Genomic DNA, 11,678 nt, shown 5'->3' on the forward strand with positions numbered 1-11,678 from the left:
CCAGTATCAGTAAATCTTATCTATATCATCTAAATTAATTTATCAATTGATCTGTATACAAATTTCACAAACTCTGAAAAGTGGCTTTTCACAGCTTAATGCAAAGCCTTTGAGTGACTTATTCTGTCAGATGAATAACTCAAACCACAACGGTTTTCACTTCATCATATTGTATGAGACTAATAAAAGCAAGAAATGAATCACATATGAGAAGCTGAAACTTAAACTAATGCACTGACAGTGGGAGCCTTAGTGGCTGCCATATTGTCTTGCAATAATTGATTAACTAAAGCAGCTCAGTTTGACAATATTTCAACAATCAATTGATGATAAAAATAGTTATTTTAGGTAAAAGTGTTAATCCTTGCTTAGATTACAACAAGAAGCATATCATTGTATTCCTTCTTTTAAAAAATGTTGTGCTAAATCACTACTCCATCTATTAAACAGTGACTGATAGGACCCCGTCATTGTCACCTGATAGAGTGCAAATGAAAGTCACATTAGCAAAATCTAAAACAATTCTAACAGAACCAAAAGGTTGTGGAAATCTAAGAGTCAACCGCTTCCTTTAATGTCAAAGGAATTCCCTACATTACACTTGATACATGCATTAAACCAAAGGTTTTTTTTGTTACCAGGACAAGATGCTTCACCTTTAAATATGCTGAATAAGCACTCTTTAGTGCGGTGAGAGAAGATGAATCCCTGCATCTTTCAAAGTGTGCGTGGTTTGAAGAGAAGCCCTGAAGGTATCTGCTCAAAGTGTCTGCAGGGCTGAATCCTCTAAAGCCCAGAGCTGCTACAGCAGGATGATTTAACAGCATCACTCAAAAAAACCAAGCTCGACCTCACCCTGCAGAGCACAGGTGAAGTTTGCCGTTTCGCACCACTTTTCTACAGTTCCTTCAGATTTGGGTCAAAATGTCAAGCAAGACTGGAGGCAAATTTCGAGGGCGTCACTTCTCCCCGTGCTCCCTTCTTCTCGTCTCCCTGCTGTGGAGCAGCTAGCCAACGTTACATGAATAAAATAATACTACACGCCAGACTGTCTATTCATGAATTACAGTTTCTAAATCCTCCCATAATCTGTGTTTTAATGCTTTTCCACTACAGTCCAAACACAGCCAGAAAACACACAAAAAAATCAGCAGGGTCTGGTGTGGCTATTCGCTTAACCCAAGAAAAAAAACATGTTAGTTGTTTAAATCATAGTTTTAATTTGACGGGACGCCATAAAAAGTCTGCCCCTTATTACACATGCACAAACACACACACACACACACACACACACACACACACGTTCATATACACACAGTGAGGACAAAGACTACTTTGAAAAGTTACTCAGCCACCAGATGTTTTAGCCAGATCCCAGACTACAATACTAATGGGGCAGTATGTGTGTGTGTGTGTGTGTGTGTGTGTAAGAGGGAGAGAGAGAGCGAGTGAGCGAGAGAGCGAGAGAAAGGGTTTTCAAAGCAGCAAAATGAATCTCTTTCTTCTGCAGGTATGAAATGTTAACAATGCTTTAGAAATAAAGCAAAAAGCTTCATACTTTACACTCCATATACACACAAAAAAGGACAAGAAAAACACACAGAGCCACAATGAGAAACTGCACAGTGTTAAAACATGTCACAGATGAAAGGATAAATGTTACGTGCACATGAGCACATCCATCCGTGAAGTAAAGCGGCCGTTTCCTAGCGATAGCGCTTAATGACTGTAAAACACGCACCGGGAGAGCAAAGGTGCAGAGGCAAGTGGCACATCAAAACTTTGAAGAAATACTATTGTGACTGAGAGGGATCACAATAGCAAACAAATGTCAGTGTGTATTTACACTTGAAAGGAAAGTTCAATGCAATCTACCGGCGGAGTAAATCACACATTGTGACAGTGCTTACAGTGTGATCAAGCACACGTGACGCCGACAGTCTTTGGTGTCGTGCAATACACTGAAAGTGAGAGAGATGGAGAGATAGAAAGAAACGGGGGGGGGGGGGAAGAGTGAAACACAGACATGAAAAGCTGCTAATTTGTCAGATATGAAATCAGGCTGCATCTTTGTAAGTGAGTGTGCGAGTTCTTGGTGTGACTGTGGATAGAAGAGACAGTTATTCATCAGTATATAAACAGTCAGTGAGTCAGAAACCAAGCAGCGGATGAGACAGATTTGAGCTCAACGGAAGCAGATAAGTGATGATGGACCGTTGTAATAACTGATAGCCTTCAGTCAGCAAGGCTGAACTGTCTGGAGGTGAAAGCGACACCGCAGGACAAGCCTGACAGGTTGTGTGTTTTCTGATTGCATATTATTGAAATATGTGGAGTTACAGCATCGAAGCATCAATCACACTACTTAGGTGGCTCAAATTTGGCTTGATAGTATCTCAAGAAAGATTGTTTTTGGATTAAAAGCAGATATTGTAGCTCTCATAGGTCATGCACATGGTAACATGTTGATTTAAAACACATGTTAGACTTGCAAGAGTGTGAAATACTTGATTTCTCTCTTACTATAAAGCACCAGGTGAATGTTTAGCGTCACAGTGGGTGACTTTCCAACGTGCATAAAATCAAATGACTTTATTTCATGTCAAATTAATCAGCTGTATACTCGTTTAAAAAAAAGACAACTTTTACCCCTGTTGCTTCCTCAATGAAAAAAATTACAAAATAAAACCTGCCACTTCTACTCGTGAAAAGTCTCGCTGAATTAAGCACACAGTACTTGAGGAAAATGTGTCGGTACTCTCTCCATCTGCGTGCTGCACAGGCTTTTCAGCCTCGACACAAAGAGGCTTACAACATAAATCATATTCAAATTTATGCCACTTATGCTGCTTTCACATTTTCCGTTGATAATTTTCGCTCTATGCCTGCTGTGTGCTGTGTTGAAAACTAAGAATTTATAGATGGCAAGACTCGCTCACCAAACACTCGAGAACAGTACACAAATGTGCTCATGAGAGCGCAAGTTTGGATGCACTTTTACAGCTTCAGGTTGCATTCACTGTCCCCATACGATCTTTTCCTTATGATCGCCCTTATCTCGTCATTATAATATACAGTCTCATAGACCAAAATCATTCCCATAATACATACATTCGAATAAGTACATAAATAATACTTTATCTCCCAACTCTAAATCTGACCTCTAGCAAAAAGAAAAGTTACATTTAGAGAACTTTCAATGTATTCTATTCGATTCTTAATATCACTGTTGGAAACAAATGTATGCCATATGCAAAACTTTTGGAAGTTCTTGACAAACAATAAAAGAGAAAACATAATGACTTGAAGGGTCTTGCTTACCCTAAACTGTTCCATTCTTAATATGAAAACTAATGTTAAGATTGGTAGGAAGTTTGTATTCTGAATACACTTCCACATTTCTGTGCGTCTGTGAGCTTTACTTTACACGACATTGTAGGTAAATGATGAACCTCAACAGAAATAAATAAAGCTAAATAATCTTTCAACGCATTTCATACATGCTGCATTTTAACCGTGATGGATTACCTCTCAAGTCATTTTAAAGTTCTTTTTTTTTGCTTCGTCATTAACAAAACAAGCTCTAATACCCTCATATGTTAAATATTACACCGACATCACCAGGAAATTTGTAAAGGGGAGCAGACATGACAAAAATCAAAGGTTCTGGCTGCTGTGCTGTAACTATGAGGTCGTTATGTGACAGCTGACAGTATGTTTGATGTACTAAAGCAAAGCACAATTTCATAAAATAATGATGCCATGAGAAATAGAAGCACTGGATCTCAGTCAAATTCATTATGCTTAGGGCGCCAGTAGCCTATAGTGGTTAGTGTGGACGCCCCATCTGTGGAGGCGGAAGTCCTCCGGCCGGGCGGCCACAGGTTCGAGTCTGACCTGTGACTTCTTTCCTACATGTCAGTCTCCAGTCTCTCCCATTTCTGACTATATCCACTCTTCTGTCTCTAAATAAAGGAAAAAAAAACCTTTAAAAAAATCCATTATGCATTCCCCCATGCTCCACCTCAATTGGGAAATTGATTCCCCTTTAATGATTTTTGCTGCAGGTTTTGGCTCATTATTCATCAATTTGAGTTACACGTTTTTGTAATTGGACTTTAGCTTTTTAGTTTGGGGCTTCATTTTTAAATGTGAAGACGTAAAAAAAGGAAGGTTTTATAAGCTATTATTACTAAATGATCGACAACGCCAGTGGACAAAATACATTTCACTAACTTAAAGGAGTGTAAATAAGCTTCTGGACTATATTTAGTCTCCATATAAACATATTGAAAGTCATCTTTTAACGCAGAGTTCATACAAATAAGCAGAGGCAACCCCAAGCTTTGGTATTAAAATCTCTGTTTCACCGACATTGAAAACACATGGGAGTTTTGTTTATTCGCACAAAATCGGATCAGACTTCCAAGACCAAACACAATCAGTGGATTTTGCGTCGAGATACGTACTGACCACTGTTTGTAGGAAAGCTACATATTTCTCCTCCTGACAAACATTCGTAAACATGCGAGTCCTTTTCGCGTTCTTTCAAAACCCTTCAAACCTCGACAGAAATCGCAGAGAAGCTGGAATCTGAGGACAGTCGGCACAAAATGTTTGGGACTGATGCAAAAATGTGTATCCTGTGACTATATGATCAAAGCGCAAAGTTAGATCTGTCAAACATGTCCAAGGTACACAAAAAAAAAAAACACCATTTTTGTACTTCAATTGAATATTCTTCTCATTAAAGAATACTTTAAAAAAAAAAAAAAACAGCTGGGAACAACAGAGCTGTTGTTCACTTTTTAAATAGAAATTATTTGGAGGTTGATTGAACGCAGCCTTCAGAAGAAATGCTTTGGTGTTCGTCTCACATGAGCAATGATAAGTGAACATCTCAGTGCAGCGGAAGGATGAGCGCGTCGATGCTGAGTCAAAGCAGTCAAAAGATGTCACCAAAAATAAAAGGTTTGTCAGACAACCATGGTCTGGTAAACAAGCACAGGAGACAAACTTTTGATAGTATTTCCAACCTTATTAAATGCGTCATGTGTCTTTTTAGAAGTAGTGTTATTTACTGTAGGTGTTTGGGACTTTACAGATAGTAAGTTGTGAAGAGAAATAAGGTGTTCTGAGGTTGTTGTTTTTTGTTTTTTTTTAACCTTAGTCTCTTTAACCACAAGACCATCCTGCTGCCTGTGTCACCACCTTCTACTTCTATATACCAAAAATCCTCTCAACCACCGCCACTTTTATCAGCCTCCCCTCTATCGTGACAGGAGGATTATTTACTCTCCCAGATCAAAGGCTGAAAAATTGTCCCATATTTAGGATTTGTCTGTCCCAAAAACACTAAAAGACAGGGGGGAAAAAAAGAATAATTTCACCCTAAACCAAGACCATGTGCTCGTTATCTGAAGCAGGCCGTCTAAAAGACAGACTTAAAAGTCTAAAATAAACCAAAGACATTAGAGGCAAAGTCAGGCCTAAACAAGGCTGTACTAACCACAGACAGAGCGTGGATGACATTTTGGGCATTTAGCAGACACTCGTTTCCAAGAGTGACTTCCAGTAAATGTAATAGAAGAAAAAAGGCTTAAATCCCTGTATCGCCGTCCTCACAAGCGGCTAATATAAAAGGGATGAAAGAGCCAAAACAATGCCCCCAGACAGTGAAATAAGTTTAAAACAATTGTGTCTTTGGGATATGAGCAAAACAAGAGACTGGGTAATAAAGGAGTGCGAGCCACAGAGACATGAGCCAAGAGAGCCAGAAGCCTTACAAAGAGGTCGCTTTTTTTCTTCCTCCTTTTAAATAAACTATCCGTGACAAATGGAGCTTTTCCTTTATCTGAACTGCAGGCCAGGCTGAGATGAAGAACGGCTGATTGCTCTAATAGATGCTATCTTTTCCTGCTTATTGGAAACAATGAGGGTTAAGACAGTTCAGAAATAAATGGGATCAGAAATGAGAGAGAGACGGATATTGTGTGTACACATGAAGAGGAACAATTGTAAGGAAACAGCATCCTATCCCTTCTGATCTTCCGTAAGGTCAAAAAGATTTTAACTGATTTATTGTAAATATTGGATTGGTGTCTTGTACTGATACAGGACTTTTAGGTGGGTATTGAGATCTTCTGTAAATGTCAGATTTGATTTATCTTTTCACAAACATCTTTTTATATGGTATGTAAAAAAACACAAAAGAACAAGCGCTGATTAAACTCAAAACTTTTATGAAAACATCTAGTTCCACTTCAGACACTCCTGTAAGAGTGAACTTAGTTGACTGTATTGACAATACAAAATATTAAGCTCAACTGACCTTTGGGGGAATCCTTAGAATCAATGTCTGTATATATGGTAACACCTAATTTGCTAACATGCTAAATTGCAATACAGCCACAAAATGCCAGTTTACAGAATAGTAATATTATAAGCCAATAATAAGTTTTATACATCATGAAACACTTTGAGAAAGACAAGCAGAAAGACAAGCAGACTATAAGCAGAGAGGGAGACGGCGCTGAATGAGAGGCTGAGGTTATATTTCAGGAGTTATTACTTGAACTCCCCTGTAAGAATGACAGATTTTAGCGGGTAATGTAAAGCAAATAAAAGACTTAACATGGCCCTAAAACTGCTACTGGTTCATGTGGAGCAGATACTGTAACAGCTTGGTACACATTTTTATTGACAACAGCAGTTTAGCAATCGTCAATTTACTGACTTTTATGCATCCTGTACACTTTTTAAATTTGGTCAAACTTATAAAGCGTAGGTGAGTTTATGGATTTTACTGTGCAAGGTCTTGACTTATTATTTGCAAAATAAAAAAGGTTTGTTTGTGTATTGATGTGCACTTTTCTTGGATATTGTTCTGAGAGAGCACTTGTCTTCCTCCTTGTATTGCTTTAGTTCTTGAACTTAAAGAAAAGTTTTTTTGGAAGTTACACCAACAGTAAAAAAAAAGTTTTTACAAAACTTAATAAAGAAATAGTAAACTCTTCTTTAATTACTAATTATCATGACTATATATGATATACTTAAAGAAGAAAATATGGTGTAGGTAGCATACATTTTCTACTTTATAGCATCATGCTGTCAGGACTTTTTCTCTCCATCTCAAACTTTTTTCCCTCGCGCCGCAGCGCTGCTTCGGAGCGACCAAAGAAAATTGCATGGCAGCCCACAAAATCACTACAGTTGTTCCTTGTGTCTTACAGAACATCCAACCATCAATAAAACACAGGAGATACATTCCAGCTAGTTGAACAGGACATTTCTGACTTCCCTCGCTCCATGTGTTCTCTCTCTCTCTGTCTCTCTCTCTCTCTTTCCCTCACTGATAGCGTCTTTCTCTCTCAGAACTTTCTCTCTTCCCAGTTCCACCGCAGAGACTTCACATATTGCAGCCATATGAGTAAGCCATGGCTGTCTCCACACACACACACACACACACACACACACACACACACACAGGAAAAAGTGCCATGCTCTCTCCCACTCTGTCTCTCTCACACACATACGGGAAAGAGTTTTACAAGCAGAGGTTCTCTTTAGGAAGTCGTCAACTGTTTTGACGTTTAATAGCAGCTACGAACAAGGCCGTAAGATACAATAATATCCAGTGTCTGGAAGGAGGGAAAAGTTTTCAAAGTTATAGAGCTAGGTTGATTCATGTGTTAGATCAAAGGTTTAACACATTTTAAAGAAACGTGTTAAATGTTAGAAATGCTCCATGCAGGCACATTACATGCATTATATATGTGGATTAAAGAAGACAATATTTGGACATATAGCTGCGTAGTGACAAAAAAAAGAGTGCATACAAGGCAGGAGAGCGTCATATCTAAGTTTTTGGGGGGAGGATATTCATGGACAAGAGGTATGACAGGATGGCAAAAAACTGAGTGAAAAGTATACCAAACATAGTAAAAAGTTATTGTCAGTCGAAGGAACAAGATTCTAATGTGATATAGAGAATCTAAAGGTGCCATTGTGAGTTTAAAACTACTACCTAGTGCTAAAACAAAGATAGATAGCAATTTAAAAAAAAGCTTGTTAGAAAGTTTTACACAGATGTCACCCAAATTATATTCAGCTTCTATTTAGAAAATATTAACTAAATTCAAGTTTGAAAACTTTGTGTTAGTTATTTTTAGACGTACGTTCTTTTTTAAACAAACTTGTCACCATCCTGAATCTAACAGAAGTTTTTTTTTTTTTTTTTTACATTGTCGTGTCCCTTATGTCAAATGTTAAATGCTGAGAAAGTTCTAATAAATACTTAGAGGTGTATCAGTACGCTTCTAAAGCTGCCAAGCAAAATCCAACTTTAAAAGTTTCACCAATCAGAAATAATGTTGGGTTTGTTTTTTTCCAAGGAGATCCTTGTGTTTTTAAAACCATTCCCTGTTGTGATGGAACAAGTCTGCCAGGTTGTCAGAGCAATTGTTGTCTTGTGTAACTTTAGGGTCGTAACAGAAAGCAAGAACGTCAAGAGAATGTTACGATTATCAGTCTAAATCCTGATATCAATTTTAAAAGTTTCATTTTGTATAATAGATGAGTAAACTACTACGTGACAGTGAAATGCCGTGAAGCTATGGATGCAGATGGACATGCTTTGCATCCAAAGAACTTTCTAAAAAAAGTTTTCCAAACAGTGCACGGTTATCCGAATAACTAGATTTAAAACTACGTAAAACTCAAACTGGCTACTTTTTTAACAAATTTAAACAAGTGTTTAGTCTCCTTAAAAGTGATGAACCTCCTCTAGTATAAAAACAAAATACTGAGGTTATCTGTTAAACAAAAGTCGTCCCACACATAAGCAGTAGTTTAGGGTCCAGAATTTGAGAACTGTGAAGGACTATGTAAAAAGCTTCCTTGCAGTGTGTGCCTCATTGTACTGGCTTCACATACTCTTCTCTCCCCACAGAGTTGTCATGCCTACCCGGCTCCCTTATCTCAAAGGAACATCACAGTTACTTACAACAGCGAGGGGGGGGGGAACTTTCTCAAAGTTGAGTGGAAATGCAACTCAGGCTTCCCGGCATCACTCAGGAAAAGTTTCACAACAACAACTAATAAGTAACTGCGCGACATCTTCAGCTAATAAATTGGTCTTTCAAGCTGTTGTGACAGGATGTTTGGGGGGGAATCTTTTACGACATTTCACATCCACCATGCGCTCGCCAGTTCGCTAACAATGAAAGAGGTGCAAAAACAGCGCCATATCGGCAGTAAACCGCTGGATAATCACCATCTCTTTGATGTGAAGTTGCAACACTTGTCAACTTTGAGCTCTCAAAACTACAAGCATCTTAACTGTCGCCACCTTTTGGCTCAAACCTCTTTTCCCCCTTTCTCTACGACGTGCGTCATTCGGAGGACCAATAAGTCTGAACTTGAGTAGTTTGCAGTCACAAAAGTAATGAAAAAAGTTATCAATGAAAATTACAAAAAAGTTACACACAGTAGTCACACGGGTGCTGTCTTGAAGTGGCTAAAATCACTCACAAAGTCACCGCATTTCTAACACAGCTCAGTCGGGATGCCACTTATCGTAAATGAATGTCAAAAACAAGAAACAGAACTTATTAAAAAAACAAACCTACTTGATTCGAGTAAGTCACTCCACGTCCCCTTGTCGTTTTGCCTTGAAACTCAGTCTCAATCAAAGCAGTAGCCGTCCCCCAGTAGCCCCCTCAATTTGTATTAGTGTGGCGTTTGGGTGTCCTAACCTAAATGTAAATTGCCATGTGAATTCAAAGCGGTGCTGCTCTTTTTCCTCTCTCTCATTCAGCAGCTTTTCCTTACCGACGCTGCTCAGGCCGTTAGTTACATAAGACGCAAACCGACTGCTGCCCGTCGTAAAACTACAAACAGCTAGCAGAGCAACATTTTGCTTCCTAAACGCACCACTGATAGCCCGGCTTCCCTTTTTTTAAGACGATTTTCCCACTTGTCCGAGAGCATGCATTTTCGCCATCTACAACTCCTACCGTGCATCGCGGGTTGCGTTTTTTTAACCGTATACAATGTCACTGCACCACAGAGGGCTGTGTGCTATATGCATGGTGTGTGTTTGTGTTAGTAGTGTTTCTTTTGGTTCTGCTTACCTGTTGATCAAAATAAGAATTAGCCTCTTTTCTCTCAATGTGTGCCTCTTTCAGCAGCCTGTTAAGATGGTGGCTGGCTGGCTGGATGGCTCGTCTCTTTGTGGGCTTTTTGTTTGTTGATGATGTCGGACGGGGTGACTATGTCTTGGCTGTCTCTTTTTTTCTCTTTGGTCTGAGAGGGAAAGAGAGATAGTTAAAGGCTTCACGGCAACACTGATACCGACTGATTAGTGAGTTAGGTTGGCTCTGGTGTAGTAATATTCCGATGTTATAGTTTGTTATTCAGCCACCAGAGCACGGATTTGCTGGTCACAGCAAACCAAAGCGGAGCAGTTCGTTATCTGTTTTTTTTTTTTTTTGGTACAGACTAGTGTTATCGCTTTGCTGTGACAGGACCTCTCTGCCCGTCTCTGTAGGCTGTGGGCATTACGTCAGAGGAGGAAGACACAGCAGCTCTATTAATATCAAGAAGCCACCCGAAGACTGACTCTTAAAGTGACACACACTGTAATCTCACTTTTATACACGGTTAATACTAAACCATATCAAATACTCACCGAAAATAAAGAGCGGTGACTTTTAAAGGGACACACACTTATTAACAGTTTTTAAAATCAACCACTTCATTAAAACCAAAAATGTTCACCGTTAAAGTTACAAACTTTGTCATTTCAATGTTTTCTACTTCATATGCCTGTTCATGAATTTTAAAAAATCCACTGAAAGCAAGAAGTTGACTCTAAACATGACAAAAAGTAGTCTTATTTATTTACACAGTTGTTACCAAACCAAATAAACTTCTCATCGAAATCTGACTGTAAAAGTCCACACACAGGCTATTTCAAAACAGTTGTTAAACAAAATGTATCTTCTAAATTTAAGAATAATGACACACATCGTCATCTCACTGTTTTCATTTTATTGCCTATGTTTTAAGACCATATCAACAAATCCACAAAAACATAAGAACACTGACATATTTCTTTCCTATTTAGCTTATGTTATTAAATAAAATACAACTTTTGAAAACTCTGACATATGACTGTTTTTTTGTTTATGCCTTAGAGTGACAAACACATTTATCACACTTATCAACACAGGGGTTCTCAACTGGTGGCTCGTGGCTCGTGACCCAAAAGTGGGTCGCTGAACCGTTTTCACAAGCAAATGTGTGCTTGGAAAAAAGATTGTGTTTATTTTGTTCTGTCACATGTTCTGTACCATATGAGGTCCAAACTTTTTTTTCATTGTATAAATGTCATTACCTGAAAAATATCAGTATCAATATCAGAAATTAGGAGTTGGTGGTTGATCCTGATGCAAGACCAGTTGAGAACCACTGTACTAAAACTACTAAACCACAGATAATTGTGACAGAATATGCATGAATTTATGATCTGTTGTTAAAGGGCTTTGTTATAACAATATGAAATGAGGAGAGTTGACTCAAGTACAAAACAGTGTTGTGGGACTTCATTTTAGATTAAGCTATTCATTTTGAGAAAATGTACGTCACATGTAGTCTTCATAGAAATCAAATGACCT

General features: G+C 38.4%; 1 protein-coding gene across 3 annotated transcripts in view; it reads right to left on the reverse strand.

Annotated features, from left to right (window-relative positions):
• Window positions 1-10,594, reverse strand: part of trps1 (trichorhinophalangeal syndrome I) — a 111,150-nt gene extending 100,556 nt beyond the window's left edge. For 2 of the 3 annotated variants that reach the window (XM_061060554.1, XM_061060552.1), the window contains exon 1: window positions 9,630-10,108. The gene's annotated coding sequence lies outside the window, so the exon portion shown is untranslated. Of the gene's footprint in view, window positions 1-9,629; window positions 10,109-10,133 lie in introns of those variants that run through there. The other variant, XM_061060553.1, reaches the window with a different exon arrangement.
• Window positions 10,595-11,678: the final 1,084 nt, after the last annotated feature.

The sequence above is a fragment of the Labrus mixtus genome, chromosome 16, assembly GCF_963584025.1.
Source record: "Labrus mixtus chromosome 16, fLabMix1.1, whole genome shotgun sequence".
Classification (NCBI taxonomy): Eukaryota; Metazoa; Chordata; class Actinopteri; order Labriformes; family Labridae; genus Labrus; species Labrus mixtus.